Raw genomic sequence first — 17,708 nt, forward strand, 5'->3', positions numbered from 1 at the left:
CATTTGCTGAATTTCACAGAGTATTATATAACATATATTAAGCACTCATGGGTGCTTTATAACTTGCAGTGTGACCTGAGGTGAGATAGTTGCTCCCTTCTTCAATTTCAGAATCTGTCAGATGGGGATAAAAATATTTGTTGATATCAGTGGTCTAGCCTGAGGATGTCCTGGTGCTTGAACAGCAGCCATTCACATGTATAGTGTTACAGTTTTTATCACTGAATTATAGATAGTTCTGTCAGTACTTCAGCAACTCAAACACCAAAATAAGCCACAGACATAAAATCCTATCCTTTTCACTGCAGAGCTGTACTTAAAAAATAGACTCTGGGCTCATTTTTTCCTCTGTGATTAACATTGTCTCATCTAGGGCAGGGTCAACTGTAGTGACAAAGAAATTAAATGTAAAATGAATGCTGCAGTGTTAGCTGCTGTTCAACATGACTTACCAGAAATCATGTGAGACTTCATCCTCTTCCGTCATAACTGTGGGAAAGTGTTTAAAGAGCTTAATTTCTGCAATTTTGTATATATGATTAGCTGTTTATTGTTATACATCCTGACACGAAATAAGTCTGGTATAAAGCAAAACATAACACTTCATTTATGGACATAGCAATGCATTCTTTGGTCTGTCTGAAATCAGCTAGCTGGACAACAAGTGCATATCCAATTAGACAGTAACTATACATACGTGAACAGAATTGCAGTACAGAAAGGTTCAACAAAATAATTGACTGCATTTGTTCTCATTTTATGGAAATAACAACAGTTCTTCAAGAAAACCTCCAGAGCCAAACACTTTTCATTAAAAAAAATAATTTCCAGCTGTCACAGAAACAGTCCTAAACTGAGCAGAACACAGCAACAAAATTAATATTGACTGAATTCTTACACTCCAAAAACTTATCCAGACCACGAAGACAAGATAACAGACAGGGATAAAGAACAACTCTTAGTTCATGGAAAGAGAGTAAGAATTTACAGAGGAATAGTCCTGTATTCAGCCAGGCCTTATCTCTTTGCTCCAAGTACAGATGGATTTTATTGTGCCAGAGACAAGAGCCAATAAAACAAGTTCACAAATTTCTGTATGACACAAAACAATCCTGTTTACAATAGCAGTATGTAGACATAATACCTCAGTATAAATGTGTAACAAACAATTTCAGGCATAAAAATTCAACCTTGCTTGAATATTCAGTTGCACCTATAAAATCAGTTAAAGCAGAACAGGAAAATAAGAGAAATAAAATGCACATCAAACTGGCTGTGACCAGTCCAAGCCTTCTCTCACACAAGTACATATGAATCTTCTTTTTCTGCTGTGCTATTGAATCTAGACAAAGGAAGTATTGTACCCCATGGACCCACACTGTTCTTCAGGACAGGGCTCTTGACTGTAGTGGCACTGGTGAAGTGCTGAGGATTGGGGCCTCATGTGGCTTTTATAATGTTAATAATGATTGTATGGACAAAGGCACTGATGACAATGCACTCAGCAGAGACAGAGCTGTGCTACCTGCAAAAATGCTGCACTAGATAAATTATCAAGCCTGGGTTGCCCAAGTTTTTGCTTCAACAGGGGAGTGGCATTCACACATTAGATTTATCTGACCTTCATTCACTATTCATGTGCAAGACATCAGTCAGTTTAAGCAATGCCTGTTGTGCTCTAAAGTGAGCTAAGCATACTGAATTCCTCAGATCTGATTTCAGAAATAAAAGGATAAATATGTGCAATAGAGAGAGAGAGGTGCAGGACTTGTTTGCACAGTTCAGGACTTGCTCTGCCTGAAACCATGATTTGGCAAGCCATAAAGCAGCCATCTCAAGAACCCATGGGACACTGTGCTGTGCACATGCTGTGCTAAACACTCTGACTCATGGATATTGTCAATAACAAATGTCACAGTTTCAAAACTGACAGCAGTAGTGATCAAAAACGCGGCATGTACCCTTCAGCAACAGCAGCTCACATCCAGAACTTTGATTTGATCTGGTAAGAATTTGGCATGAAAATAGCTGGGGTACAGGACAATCTCCTAAAAGATTTCTAATGGAAACTGCTGCATCATATCAGCTAAAATCAAAAGGGAGCTTAGCCGTATTACTGTTATTGGACTGTCCTGGTTTGAAGAACAGGTGTCTGCTAAGAAAGGCAGAAGATTCTCTTTGAAATGGAGAATGTTAACCCCCTCCCTCCAAATTATTATAATTTTGAAATTAAGGGGTTCTCAGGCAAAGATAAGGGAACTAAGAGTAAGAGTTCTTTACTGGGAAAAATTAAAATAGAAATACAGTATTACAAAGAGCAATCCCAAAAACACTGACGGAGTCAGAATACAACCTGACACCCTGTCAGTCAGGGTGTTGGTAGCAGTCCCATTAAATGGTGGCTGCATCCTCCTGCAGTGGCAGATGTGGTTCAGCTGAAGCAGTGATCCTGTAGAAGGGTGCAGTTTTCCTCTGAAGGTCCAGGGATAATGTGGAAAGGTCCAGTTTTCCTCTGAAACCCAGTGGAAAGAACATACCTTGCTGTCCAAAATCTCAGTTTTTGTCTAGGTAGGAAAGGCTTGGCTCCTCCCCTGGCTGGAGCATCTCCCAGTGGGATGATGTTATTTTATCAGTCACACAGTGGGACTTAATGGCCCATTAGCAGATGATTCAGAGGATGGGTTGTGGAAGAGATAAAGATGATTGTCCAACCTGTCTTAAAGACGGTAAAGAAGATAGTATGTGCCACGGAGATAAGGAATCACTGCCCCACCTGGCTTCAACAGTTGGTGACAGAATACACATTTCTGGCCACGTCTTGTAGTGCAACCCAAGACATGGACCTATCTTAGAATACTGCAGGGACTGGTTTGCAGGCAAATACCTAAATATTCTCCTAAAGATATCCCCTTATCTCAAAGAAATGTACACATAATAAAGGACACCTTTCCAACATCTATGCTGCTGAATTTTGTTTCTAGTACACTGAACACAAACCTACAGTGTGGATTTGCTGTGGGATTATTACTGGGATACAGATTGAAACATGATACCTGAAACAGCAAACATCTTCGAAAAAACCAAAATCCAAATCAAAACAACGACAGCAAAATCATACACAATATCAACAAAGCAGCATTGGTATTAGTCAATTTTTACTCACAGTAAAATATTAAATAAATAAAAATAAAAATAAAAATTAAAAATAGTAATTTGGTAGCTATACAGCAGGCATAAACAGAGTATAAATATTCTGGTTTATGTATTCTGAGGGTCTCAACCATCACTCAGAAAGAAGATTATTAAGACAATAAAAATATCCCAGGATTTGGGTTTGTATTAATCCTGAACGCCTTGGCTAAAACATTGCAAAGGGGTGAAGCAACAGCAACTTTGAACAAGATCACATCAAATGACAACTGCTTTCTTTACAATCTGTACTTCATTCTTTTTTGCTCTCCCTTCCATTTGACTTAAAGCACATTTTTAATACAGGTTCCATCAGTGCCACATTCTCAAAGAGCATTTCCCATGATATAGAAGGTTTCACATGGGTAAGGGTAATTAAAAATAATTTCTTTCCAGTTTTGGTGAAATTCACAAAAACCTGTGTAGTGGCTGTGCAGATTTGTAAAAACAAATAATTTTAATTTTCCATGTCCTAGACAGATTATATCTTGGCAGCCTTCCATTTCATCTTTCCATATATTTTATAGAATTTGTGTGACTTTCTGACAGTTAAACTCTGTTGTTGCAAACTATTATTCCACTGCAACCCTGCTTCATCCTCCTTTATCTGCTCAGCCATCCTCCATCTGGTGCAGGTAGGGATTTTAAGCCAAGTGCAGCTGCTTCAATGGGTGACCACTACATCTCACAAACAGAAACAGGAGTTGAATGTAGGCTGAATTTTACATTGCTGCTGTGATGGGTTGGAAACTGCAGTGGCTAAAGTGGCTTTGCTGGTCATCAACCAGATGTTTGCCATGAAGCTGGTGATTTCCAGGAGGGGCAAGCTGGAAAAAAGGGGATGACAATATAACTTTAACATTGGGACTCACACTTGCTGTTCCAGCCCCCCTATAAAAAACTCACCTCTTCAATTGAATTCCAATCCCACTTAGCAATAATGCCTTCTCACATTTTTATGCTTCTTTATCTTGTTAAAAATACCTTAGCTAGTTTCCCAGTTGGTTAAGATAATCATATTGCTTCAATAGCCAAGGCAGCTCCATCCGATCTAAATCTGGTCATGATCCTAGGACACAGATTTTGTGTTTAGACCTCTCTGTTGTTATCCACACATTACTCACCTTATTGCATTGCAATGTGATCTTAATGAGATTTCCCCTTCCAGACTTGAAAAGCTGACAATGGCTTTGATTTTCACTCATTGCCTCCTGAGAATGTGTGGTTACTGACAATTCTTTGACCTTAATAAATAGTCTGTTGGATTCTAGGTGATATTTAACAGCATAAACTCTGATCTGAATAGTGTGAGAGCTACCCATTTGGAAAAAATTCTTATGGCATAGTGTTAATGCATCTGCCAAATGTGCTGGTCCACCTGAAACTCAAAAAAAAAAAAAAATAAAAGGAGTGATGGAAGGTATTTTCTTCTATGGCCTAGCTTCAGGACATCTTTATCTTTCAATAAAACCTGCCTGGGAATTTTTAGACTAGTGCAATGGGTATTGTTAGACACTGAATTAAATCTCATTGAACCTGGTTCATACATCTCCCCTCACTGAACAGGCAAAGGAATTCTGTTGCTATAGGTGAAAGGGATTTTATACATCTTTATTTGAAGTTTGAATGGATGCTGGGCACTTAAGTTAGAAAAAAAAAGTGAGATTCTGATGGGGCAGGAAAAAAAATCAGATTTGCTTGAGCATAAAAAGAAGTACAAAACCAGGACTGGTCCTAAACTAAAATACTATGAGGAGGATTTTATTTGATTACTCTTCTGCTAAAAAAAAGGAAAAAAAAAATCTAATTTTTCTGTATTATTGCAAACAAACAAACCAGAACAAACTAACTCAGCTCACTGCTTGGTCTCTTCCTTGCTAGAATATCCTTAAAAGCCCCAAATGTTTTCTAGTCACTTGGACCAAAAGGAAGGCAATTATCTGTGCTAGGTCTTTGGGGAAGAAAGAGAATTTGTGTGGGTAGATCTATTCCCTGCTGTTCTACATTTGTTCATGTTTCTGATGGGCGTATTATGTTTAATTAAGCTTTACATAATTTGTTATTTAAATAATTGCTAAATTATTTAATTCTCAAGTAATTGCAGGGTCTAGATCTGGAAATGGATGGAAAAAATAAACAGCATAGCTGCCCATGGAACAATTTTAGTCAGGTGTTTTATTTTTCTCCCATTTTCTTTCTCCTTCTTCCCCATCTCTCAGGAGATGGGTGGCATTCCATAACTTGAACCCAATTATACCTTTTCTTGAATTGTCTGAATTTTCCATCTCTCTTACTATAACCAACACCTAATCATTTCTTGAAAACAGCTGGAAGCTTTTTACATAAGAAAAGCAGGGAGGAAATTAACAAGACAGCATGTTTTATAGTCCATCCAAAAGACCAAAAGCTTTCTCTCTTCAACACACCTCCACATGAGATTGTGTTGTAAACAAATTCAGGGTCCAAATTCAAAGAAAAAATAAATCAAACATTGTCGTTTTTCCCTGCCCTAACAGTGCAATACAACAAAAGATAATTAAATGAACTTTGCAGAATAAGCTTTAAAGTTATTTTAGCTTTCTGGATTTCCCATTATCAGCTCCTACCCGACATGTTTGAAACAAAACATCTTTGCTTAAAAGTAAATATAATTGTCATTATCAAAAATTGATTCCTCTCCATTGATGTTATCTCCACACGTGGTGGGTTGGCCCCTTTCTTTCTTACAGGAGGGTAGACTCAAGGATATAATGATTGTAGATGGTGCAAAGTGTTTTACACTTTCCAGCACTTATTTTTCATAATAAAAATTCTTCTCTGTATCTTACTCTTCTGGGTAATTTCATGGTTTCTGCACTTAAAGGGGAAATGAAACTAGAATTCCATCACAGGTGTTGTTGACTGATAAAGATAGAGAATGAAGTCTATTTTTAGGCCTAGCTAAATAATAAGTTTCACTGTTTATCACTAATGTTCCCAGACTCAGATGTGATAATTGCAATGGTTGGTCTGAAATGCAATAAACACATGACAAGACATAAAATGTTACATTGATGTACTTAAAGTTGTACTTCAATATATTTTATCTACTTATAGGGAAAAAAATCCAAAACAAACTTAAAATCTTAAAAATTAAGCTTTTTCTAAAGACACACATTATTGATAGAATTGGGTTTTATCTGAAGTACCACTTGAAACATTTGATCTTTAACATTAATAAATAGAAGAAAAAGACTTTAATAACACAAAATCCATAGAAAGTGATTAGCACCTGGGAATTTTTTATATGTCCATCCCCTCACCTCATTCACATTTATCCTTTATTTAAGTGGAATCACTTAAGTTGTCCCTGCATGTTGTCTGGTCCAAGCTCTTACTCAAAGCAGGTTTCCAATGAGCCCCCAACTGGATTAGGTTGCTCAATGACTGGCCTGCAATGAGAAATCTCCAGGGATCAACATTAAATATCTTCATAGGGCACCTGTGCCAATTTAATCACTCCCACAATTAAGTTTTTTGCCTTATACCTACTTAGAACCTATTTTCTGCAGGCTGGGACTGTCTTTCGTCCTTCAAGCTCACACCCCTGGTAGCAGTGGGGCTTGATCTTAAACAGCCCTCATTTTGCAGGTGAAGAATTAAGTCTCTTGAAAATTGAGCCAATCAAGTTCATTACCCTCAGTCAGAACACGTTATGCGCTCAAAGCACCCACTGCTGACCTCATCCAAGTTTTGGCAACAACTTTACTGTACTGGGGTCCCAAAATAGGACACAGTACTCCAGTTGTGGCCTTCTAAGTGCATAAAATAAATAACCACTGGCAAATGAATTCTAGCTAATGAAGCCCATCTTCCATACACAATGTCCATCTTACTCATCATGCTACTTAATATTTGTCTCTGCAGGCTCACAGGTTCCAAACACACCAAAATCTTGGGTTTATGTACAGCCCAGTTAAAATAAAATCTAAGCCATCACTCCTTTAAAAAGATTTTTTAAAAAATGTTAAATATATTACCACTCCAGAGGTTGCCTGGTGAGCAGAATAAATGTAGATGTCCAAACCTTAAATCACAAATACTTAAGCCATAAAACACGGAAGTCTTGTTATTTCAAAGGCTGCTCTAACCCCAAACCTCCAACCCAACATTAATTAAAGAACAGTTACTGTCAAAATAGCCTCGAGCTAAAAACCAGATCAATCATTGGACTTCACACTAGTTTAATGATGATGTTTTGCTACTGTTAGTCCAAAAGGCTACTTTTCTCTGAACAAACTCTAGTAAATTGGACAGTGATTTTTGTTAGCAGTTTGAAAGGTGTAATACACCAACGAACACTTATTTTGGTCTGCTCAGGTAACTGTACTCAGGTACTTACTATGGTAAGTTCTTTTTATTATAAGAAGAGCTGATGTCCTATTGAGTACTCCTATCTACACAAAATTTATTTCAAGGTATTTCATAAAGTTACCTTCTTGCACAAATAAGTTCTACAAAGAAACAATGAAGAACTAATTCTTCCTTTCTTCCTTACAAGTATACTGGATTCTTCTCACTAGACAGAGTTTTATTTCTATTTAAACATATCGTTGCTAGTCTTCTAAACAAGTAAAGCAAAGCTTTACACTACCTTTTCTTAAGCATAAACTACTTGTCTTCTAAGCAAGGTCTCTCAAACACCAGATTCTGAAAAAGGAAAATTATTTATTTTATTTGTGCTATGAGCATTTTCAGGATCTGAAATGCTGTCTGAATGAGATCTTTTTCAGACAATGTTTTTTCAAAGTCCATCTAAGCACAAATAGTGATTTTGACAAACCTTACAATAAGGTAGGGATTGAACTAGCAGCTCCACAGATCACCTGCCAAAAGATTAGAGAGAATCAGTAAGTGATTACTTGTATGATTCTGAAGTCGAGCCACATCTTGCTGTGGTAAGAAAGCACAGCCACAAAATTAAGGATAGATAAGATTTTTACATAAGAAGGCAAGTTCTATCCATGTTTACATTAACTAAAATGACATGATTTTTTATCTCAATCTTGGAGCAGGAAAGAGATGAACAGCCATCAGTTCATCTTCACAGATAAAGCCTATATCACTGAAAGGCACATCAGTGAGAAAAAAGTCATTCCCTGCCACTAACTTTTGCTTATCAATCAGAATGTCCATTTCCATCTCTTGAAGTTAAACTCTGCAAGCCCATTGCTGTTAGCCCTGAAACTAGACATCCAGAAATGCTGGTGTCATAGTGTCAAAAATTGTCAGAGCCATACTTAAGTGAGGAAAACAAAACAAAACAAAACAACAAACTCACAAGGCTTTTGCTAGTATACATTAGTAAATTTGCATATAAAGTTGCAGCTCTGTTAGGAAAATTTTTTGACTTAGCTAAACTTATGAACATTATATTGGCAAATTCTTTCTATTGGTCTTATTTCCAGAATACCTTATACAGGAATGGTGACTACTAAAACCAACTCATCTGCCAGGAGTCTGAAACTGCTGAAAAGGCAGTCAGGTTACAGGTGGCCACAGCCACCCAGCTTGTCAGTCACACTTCTTCAGAGCAACATTAATTTACACCACACGTAGTACCAGTGATTTGGTACACTCGACATCAACATCAAGGAATAGCCCTAGTGTAAAAATATTTTTAAAATTAATGTAAATTAGAACAGCAGATGGGGGGAACAAAAAGCAGCATGAATAAGGGGGTAAATGAGCACAAAGTTGTTGGCAGTGATGCAACTTGAACTGGACCAGCCAGGGTGGCAATTGAAATAGGGACAGGAATGATTGAGCAAGCCCAGAAAATAATTTAATAAAAAAGTGATGATAACAAAAGAACATAAGGTGAACACAGTACGGGACAACCTTGAAAACCCCTCAGAGGGGTAAACATAACAATATATAACCTTTATAGCAGAACAGTGAACCAATGAACATAAACATTACCTTATATATAAAATGTGACTAACCAATTAAGAACAAGAACTCAGAACACTGCCTTATATGGAACCAATATATTAACATATCTATTCCCATAATCCCATCCTTCTCACCATAACCTAACCAGATGTTTTCCTTCCTAGCATCCTGCCCCCATGGCCTCAGATTGATGGCTATTTTACTGCTGGCCAAGGCCAGCTCATGGTCAGTCCCTGCCAGTCCAACTCCCACACAAAGTCACATAAAAAGTCAGACACAGAAACAACTGAAGAGTCCAGTGGAGCAGAAACAGTCATTTTTCCACTCTTAAATATAAGTTCACCATGTAATTTGTCCATGAGAACAGTTTCGTTTGAAGAAATTCACTTGGAGAAGTGAATCTGCAGCCTAGATTAAAACTGTGAATTCAAAGAGAAATTTAGTTTCCATGACTTTCAGTCCAGAATATTTAATGCTTACTAACTGTTAGGGAAAAAAATGTTAACATTTTAAAATATAATATTAAGCAAATTACTATGGTCATTGTGAAAACAGACTACAAAACCAAGCACCCTGAATTATTCACATTTCATTAATTTATAAAAAATACTTGGCTGTATTTCAGCTTCAGTCTTAATAAAAACAGCCACTTGTACACTATTTTATGTACCATAACTGTTTTTACACCTACCTGAAAAAAACCATCAACAAAATATACTGTTAAAATTGCTTAAAATTTTAAAATATACTAGGGAAAAAACAAATCCGAACTTAATGACTATTCCTGAATGCACAATAGTAGAATTCTGTCCACTCATGACAGAAAAGTAACGCACTTCATAGATCCTGTTTGAAGCACTAAGGTCATATATTGTCAGATAAATTGCTTCCTGATTCATCAATCAGCCTGGGAAAAAGTTCTCCTAGCAAGCCTAATACAATATGCCCAAGTGACAAATTCAATCCCTTTTGTCTTCTTATATTCAACAACTATTAAAATAAATGGGTGCACAGACAGTAATGTCTCCGTGAAAAAGGTCTGTTAAGTGAACATCCAAAAATTAGAAGTATTCAGATCAAAAACATTAACTTAAGGAAAAAAAATATTTTTAAAGGGAAACATACTTAATGCATAGGGAAAAGTAACACACTCTACCAAAACTAATAAACCTTTTTAATGTCATGTATTAAATATGTGCAAAGAAGTACTCAGAAATTACATTAATAGAAATTGTTCAGCAACTTTTTTCAAATAACAGAAAAACACAAGGAAACTGTAAGTAATTCACAATTAACAGCAAAAGAACATGTTCATTGAATAAAGGATTTGAATAAAATTATTGTCTTGCATCTCACAGTTCAAGTTTCCATGACAACTTTTCTTTACTCATGAATAGCAGGTTTGAAGTAGTAGCAAAGTATGATTCAAATGTACTCTACATTTTATTTGAGCTTATCAAGCAAGACTGCTAGTAAAGAGAAAATACATGCTTATTACATCCATTTTACAAAATACCTGAGTGTGCACTACAAAAGACTCCACGACGGTGATGTGATGGTAATTATTTCAATTTTAACTCCTGACTGCTAGCAATAGTGGCACATACTGAAAGCCTATGCTTACAAAACATTTAATTAGCAAAAATGAGGCTAGTCAAATTTATTTAAAATATGAACAAGTTTTGCTTGCAACTGAAGTGTCTCCATATTTACTAGGTTTAATCATGAAAACCGCACAGGAACTCAAACTCCTGTTAACTTCAATATATCACTATCTGAATAACCAGCAGCAGAAAGAGCAAGTTTCTCATGTGAGTGGAGTGCTAAATGGAAGGAAAAAAAAATTATGATGAAGTACCTTCCAGCGACTGTGATGCCATCAAACTACTTTAAATAAAATTATGGTCTGGGCCTACCTTTGTATTCAAAAACACCCCAACTTTTGAGGATGACAAGATTTTTAAAAATGAAGCAAGGACCATTACCACAACAATGAATCAACTGGATTTCTTTTCAGGATAAATTCGTCTTACACAAGCTGTATTCTCTGGGTTCATCAATTTAAAAACCTATTTGAAATTAGTAGGGCAGGTTTAAAAGACAGAATTTGCAATTATTACAAAAGAAGTATTCAGCTTTTCCCAAAGGATATGTATCTTTTTCTACTACCTCAAGGAGCTCTGGAGACAGGTGCAGAGACACATGAGCTTGCTCAGCACACCTTATTAACTCAGGCTCAGAGTCATGGTAATGAAGCTATATGATCTGCAGGTCAAACCTGGCCCAGTTCCAGGAAACTTTAAGTGTAGTCAGAAGAAATGCATTTACTTTTTGTGTCTCTCCATAAAAATGGCACTCACAGCCAGTATTTCAGCTTCAGCGTTCATTCTGCTTGTCACAAATTTTTGAAGCTCAGCATGACCTCTGCCCACATTTAAGCATCAGCTACATCAAATCCCAGGAACAGAGCTCTTCATCTGAGTTTACTGAGTTCACATTTGAAAAGACTGGCCATGGTCACTAGTTTTCAATTTGAGGTTTCATGCATTATTTCTAACTATGAAAACCAGGCCTAGTCTCAAAAGGCTAAGGCTGAGAATAAAAGGCACATCTACTAGAGTGCTTTTTAGAGGATCTGCAAGGTGAAGAACACTGGCAGCTCTTCCCAGAAAAGTACTCTGTTCACTGCCCTGGAGTGTCACTCCAGATCTCCCACCAATTGCACTGAGACTTATAGTTTCACTAAGTTACTGAAAATACAGATCATATATTTTTGCCCTCTATTTGTCAGTAACCTTTTCCTCTATGACAAAAATCTTGTGCACAGCCCTACTCCTTTGCTTTTTTTTACCTGCATAGGCAATCTGTTTTCTGTCACCTTGTGCTAATAATACTTACTCACAAAACATTGTCACCAGGAACAATCTGCTGCAGAGAAATGCTGATTTCAAGTTTCAGAGTGCTTGAGGAATACATTTGACCATTGACTATCAGTTAGTTGTGAAAGAACACATTTTTAAGTACACTTAACCAGCTTCTGTTGTTATCTTTTGTCCTTCTCCCAGAGACATCAAGATGCTAGAATCTAAGATAAAATTTATGTTTGTCACATTACATGTACCACAGTATAGACTGCTTGATAGTCTATATGCAGGATTCCTCAAGTGATGTTTAGAACGGCTGATTCACTCACATGAGTCAAAGTCACAAGAGTGAGATGAAATCCCAATTCAGAACTGTGTTGACTAATGTCAACAAAAGAAAACAGTATGAAGAAATCCCAAGAGCACAGCTGAGTCCCTAATAGCCAATTCTAGTATTTTAAAGGTAAGCCCAGTTGTCAGTTGTTCTTCTATCACCTACACAGTGGTATCAATAGTAGTTTCTGGGAAAGAAAGAAAAAAGTATTAGGAATACTACTAAATATTACTAAAACACACCAGCTGAGGTCTTATATAATTCCTCATGTTATCTTACTTCTATATACTACACACACCATATGTATAAAAATAGGATTTGTGAACACTAAAATATGACAATGCTGTATAGCATCTGCAATTCTTTACTCTTACAGCATCTTTTCTTTGTATTTTGTATTCAAATTACTGTACTAGAGAAATTTTAAAGCCATCAATAAATTATATAAATTACTTTTTCTAAAAAAGTTATGGATTTTATGTTTTTAGTCTTCTAAAATATTACAGTTGTCAAATGCACTAAACATTGCAGGTTTAAGGCAAATATTTGCTTAAAAACTCCAAAGCTAGGACAAATACTGGATTAAATTACATTAATAATGGTTCATGAACATCGGCTGTTTTTGAAAAAAAAGACTCCTACATAACTAATTTTTAGAAAAGTGAAGAAAACATTTTCTTGTCATGCTCCTTTCTTCCTGTAATCATTTGTTGTATTAGAGGTTTCAAAATTTGGAATAAATCTCACAGGTGATAAATTAATAGGAACTGCACATTATCATGATCACAGTCACTGGATAAATTGTAGGGGATCAGACGGATTAGTAATCCTGCATTCATATAAATATGCATGTAGGAGACATGGAATGGAGCATAGGCCAGTCCTTCTCTTTAGGTTTTACCTGAAAAACATCCCAATATTGCAGCACCATACAAGCATGTGTATAAGATTCAGTATATACTGTATATAAACCGAAACCTATTTTCTGCAAGTGACCTTTTCTATCTTAAGATCCTAATGAAATGACATGGTGACTATCTTCCTTTAAAGGTTTGGTTTTAGTGTCTTATCTGAACAGCAAAGCATACAAACAACTAAACTTCAGTGAATAGTCCCACTAGCTCCACTTTGTGAAAATATTTCCATGAACCATAGTGAACTGTAGCAAAAAAGTCAGCAAGCCTTGGCATCACTGCTGTTTGGAAATCCTGTCTAAACAGAGGCCGTCTTCAGCATGAAAGTGAAGAGGTCTGGCTCTGCATATTTTTAATTTTATTTTCTTCCACTCTGAATACAGTAAATCTTATATTAAAACAAAACAAAATGAAATATTTCACAAGCTACTTGAAAAAATATATTCAAAGCTGTAGGTGCTGCATAAAAATAAAAGCAAAAAGAAAGAAGAATCTCAGTTTTAAGGATTTCACCACTTATGGGAAAAATTCCATTACTCCCCCACACTACGAACGTTCCTAAACACAGATATATATGTATTAATATCAAGTCCTCCAAATCATCTTCAAAACCTCCACCATCTGTTAGCATACATGACCAAGAAGGTACTTGTCCAGTAAAATTTATTTCATGTAGTTGTGTCTTTTTACTCTTCTTAGATCACAGCTCTATTTGTGAAGTTGTGCAATGTTTCACTTAAATCAAAACTCACCAAAAATACAGTTTGGTTTATGATACAGCATAGCAAGTGTTTCTGAACTTCTTCCAGATCATTTCAGAGCAAGCAAAAAGATGTGTCCAAATTTCAATTCACTTGAACCAATACACATAAGTCCTTCTCACATACCCATTCTCATCTTATTATGGTATATATGAGCTTCTGTTTAGTATTACAAATCAAGATGATTTTCCACTCTGGTGTAGTATGTTAATGCCAAGAATGAGTCACCTTAATCACATGGAATTTTAAGTAGCTAGTCCTTGCTTTTGAGCTGAATAAATTAAGTTTTCTGCAATCCTTACCTGCTATGGCCCCTATTTAACATAACTGTTTATCTTTCTAGTTTCAGGTAATCACAATAAACAAATGCATAGTTTCTGAGACAAGTTAACATTTGTGCAAATCTGCAGCTTTGAATCTGAGTTTAGTGAAGTTTTTCCATAGGCAGAGTGACATATGTTTAAAAATATTCCTTGACTAGAAACAGTGCTTTCTCTGACTTTTTTTAACCTAAACCTAAAATACAGCTATCCCTCTAAAATTCCTTGAGTTATGGCTTGAATATATAGCTCAGATGCATTGCTGTACATAAATAAGCCAAACTAAATGAACCAACCAAACAAAAACAGCAACTCAGAAGAGAGAGGAAAGATGCTCCAGAGCTAATAAAATTATGTCAGGGCCCAATTGGTTTTCAAGTGCATTTTTCTGGAGAGGGTCAGAAAACAGCTTTTTTGCCTTCATTATGCAATTTTTCTAGCAGTCACATAGCTTATATTGCTTCTTTAGAAGCTACTTTATTCTCTACTTTAAAATCCATATATGAGTATTTAGTTTTTCTTTCAGTAATGAACTTGTCTTATATCTAAGTGCTTCTCATTCTCAGGTAAAATGAAATCTGCTTTTGCTTTGCAGTTTTTGAACAGCAATATAAAGGATGCAAAAGAATGTGGAAATGTTTTCAGCTTAACTTAAAAATGCAGAATTACTTGCAGCTCTCTATTTTCAAGTCACTTACTTTCTCAGGCCAAGATCTTGTACTTTTATGCATTTAACCTTAACCATATAATTAATGGGAATGTTGCCCTGCAGGAATTCAGGTAATCTGATAACATTATTTTCACTAGCTCTTCACTACAAATCTGGTTTTCAAAAAACAAGTTGTCAAAGTTGAAAATGATAATTTTAAGGATTTTATTCACATCTAGGACAGTAGGGCTCCATTGTTTTCTGGATCTACTGAGTGGTCTTCTGAGCACTACTGGAAATGAAGAGGTATATACTGAGATATATGAAAAAACCTAGACCTAACAAGTGTTTGCAATTTGGACACTGCATGTTACTTGGCTTATCTGTAAAGAATGTAAAAGGAGATTAGATTCAAAAATAGGAAAGCCATTCCCTGAGGAATTTAGGATTTGGAAAAGCATCTCCAGCATGAGCATCAGGCTGTGCCAGAGAATGTGTCTGCCTAGGCTTCAGCATCAGTGCTTATCAATTTGCAGAGCTCATACACACACACTCCAATGCCTCCATTTCAAGGGCAAGTGAATTATCTAATACCCACTTTTGGGGCTGTGTGGAGTGGGCAGTAGCACCTCTACCCTGCTGTCTAAATTTTCCTGGAGGTGACCAAGGAATGCTTTCCAGGGATAACTACAATTGCAGCAGTGTGGGGTTCTGTTCAGTCTCCCACAAACAAACCCTTGTGCAGCTGGGTTCTGCAGGGCTGCACAGTGCTAAAGCTACATGACTGTTCATGCCTGAATGGCCCCATTTTACAACACCTTGCAGGTGTCTGCTTGAGTGAAGGTCATACCTTCCTCTACATGTGCATAGAAGTAGAAAGCAAAGACTCACTCTCAACCTCCTATTCCCCTGTAACATTAAAGAATGTTCTAGTTTGTTATGATTGAACATTATCAATTGTTCTGTTCTAATTTTCTCTAATGTTCCCCATGTAGGCCTGGCCAGTCCCATAAACCAGCAGTCCTGACAAAAGATCCTATTTTACACTTCTCATTGAATCAGTTTCTGTTTTGAAAATGCTGATTTTCTCATTACCTGAAAGTGTAAGTATTACAAGGTATTCTGTGGGTAGCAGAACTAAGAAGCAAGCTTCTTAGAATTGTGTCCTTTGTTCTTAACCTTCAGACAACTCTCAGTTGAAATAGGTAAGAAACAGAACATGCAGCTGCTAATATTCAGCTGCCAGATGGTTAATGTGCAGCCAAACACAACATCTAACACCTGAGTTGTCTGTGTGGTATCTTTCAGTGACAGCTTTTGCTTACAAAAAGTCAGTAGTTTTCAGTAGATCCACAGGAGAAAAGTTTTCTACTAAATAATATTTTAAGTGTAAAATATGTAATACTAAGCAGGAATGAAGAAAACATACTACTATAGACACTGTAATATCCATTCTCTGTGTTAGCTATGCCTGTGTTCTAGCTGCTTGATTGCTCAAGCAATAGTTACCTTTTGTCTGCTTCTGGGTTGTAAATACTTCATGGAATACAGGATTACCAACTAGTGTTTGCCACTTATTAGCACACACAAATAGAGGTTTCAAACCTTGCTGTCCTTACAATCTCTTCTTCTCATAAACTGAGAAACCTGAATACTTTTTGTTATCTCCAGACATTTGCTTCCTACTCATTATAGAGAGAAACACAGAGCATTAAAATTGATAATTTGGGGTTTTTTTAGTAATTGAGTAATAACAGATTATCTCACTTATAGCCATATGCCAAGGAAGTTCCCTATGAAGAACTACAGTGACAGCTTTCTGAGAGTCAGATCATTACACATTTGAGAGGTATACAGATCTATTCTCCTGGCTACTTACATTACTGCCCATCTGTTGCAGTGGCAAGGTGCCTGCTTATGGACAGACATGTCCATTTCAGTAAAGCAAAAATAAAAATTGTCAGGAACAAAAAACTTCCAGGTGACGTAAAATCTCCAGCACTCATAATTCCAAGGAATCCCTCCTCAGTTGCAGCAATACCATATGCTCCTCTCACACCACTCCCAGTGACATGTGTGCCAAACTCTGTTGGTAGGAAGAAAGGACACCATGAGTTCACAATTGCCAGGATGACAGACTGCATGCAGCAGGAGGAACCTGAGAAGTGCACTAAGACAACATGTGGTGTTCAAACATGTCACAAAGAAGCACAACTGGCATCCATGGCTGGTAAAAGCACTCACAGCAGACGTGTGTCACTTGTAACTGATACTCCAATTTGTATTCTCTACCTTCATATTAAAACAAAAAACTTCTTTTTTTTTTTTTTTTCTTAATGGATATACTGATGTCTCTTAGGTGGGTCTTTTGGGCATTCTGCATGTACTATTTTTCTGGAACCTCCATATCAGTATGCTCAAGCTAAAATGAAGTAATTTCTGACAAGCCCAAATTTAGCATGGGATTTGAATGTCAAGATGAGTTAATTCCTGTTTGCATATGATCGTGAGAACATTCACCAGGAACAGGGAAACCCATTGTTTTCAAAGGATGTACAAAAGTTGGCATTCATTAAGCAAATACATGAAGAATATACAAGAAGAATACTCAGTGTATTCCTTTCATATGAGTGAACTCTAAGGTTAAGAGGAGGAAAAGCTGGTTAATGCTTGTTTATCCTGTCCTCCTGAATCTAGTGAGCAGATCTGTTGAGAAACAAAAGCCTTTCCGGTAGTCACTTCC

At 36.6% G+C, this 17,708-nt stretch overlaps 1 long non-coding RNA gene across 4 annotated transcripts in view; it reads right to left on the reverse strand.

Annotated features, from left to right (window-relative positions):
* Positions 1-17,164, reverse strand: part of LOC306814856 — a 102,119-nt gene extending 84,955 nt beyond the window's left edge. Inside the window, exons 1-3 of one of the 4 annotated variants that reach the window (XR_013777260.1) lie at positions 12,022-12,227; positions 4,314-4,573; positions 2,774-4,016 (exon numbers count right to left, since the gene is read on the reverse strand). This is a non-coding gene — a long non-coding RNA (uncharacterized lncRNA). Of the gene's footprint in view, positions 1-2,764; positions 4,017-4,313; positions 4,574-12,021; positions 12,228-16,844 lie in introns of those variants that run through there. The other 3 variants (XR_013777261.1, XR_013777262.1, XR_013777263.1) reach the window with 3 other exon arrangements.
* Positions 17,165-17,708: the final 544 nt, after the last annotated feature.

This window comes from Erithacus rubecula, assembly GCF_903797595.1.
Source record: "Erithacus rubecula genome assembly, contig: SUPER_Z_unloc_2, whole genome shotgun sequence".
In the NCBI taxonomy this organism is placed as follows: Eukaryota; Metazoa; Chordata; class Aves; order Passeriformes; family Muscicapidae; genus Erithacus; species Erithacus rubecula.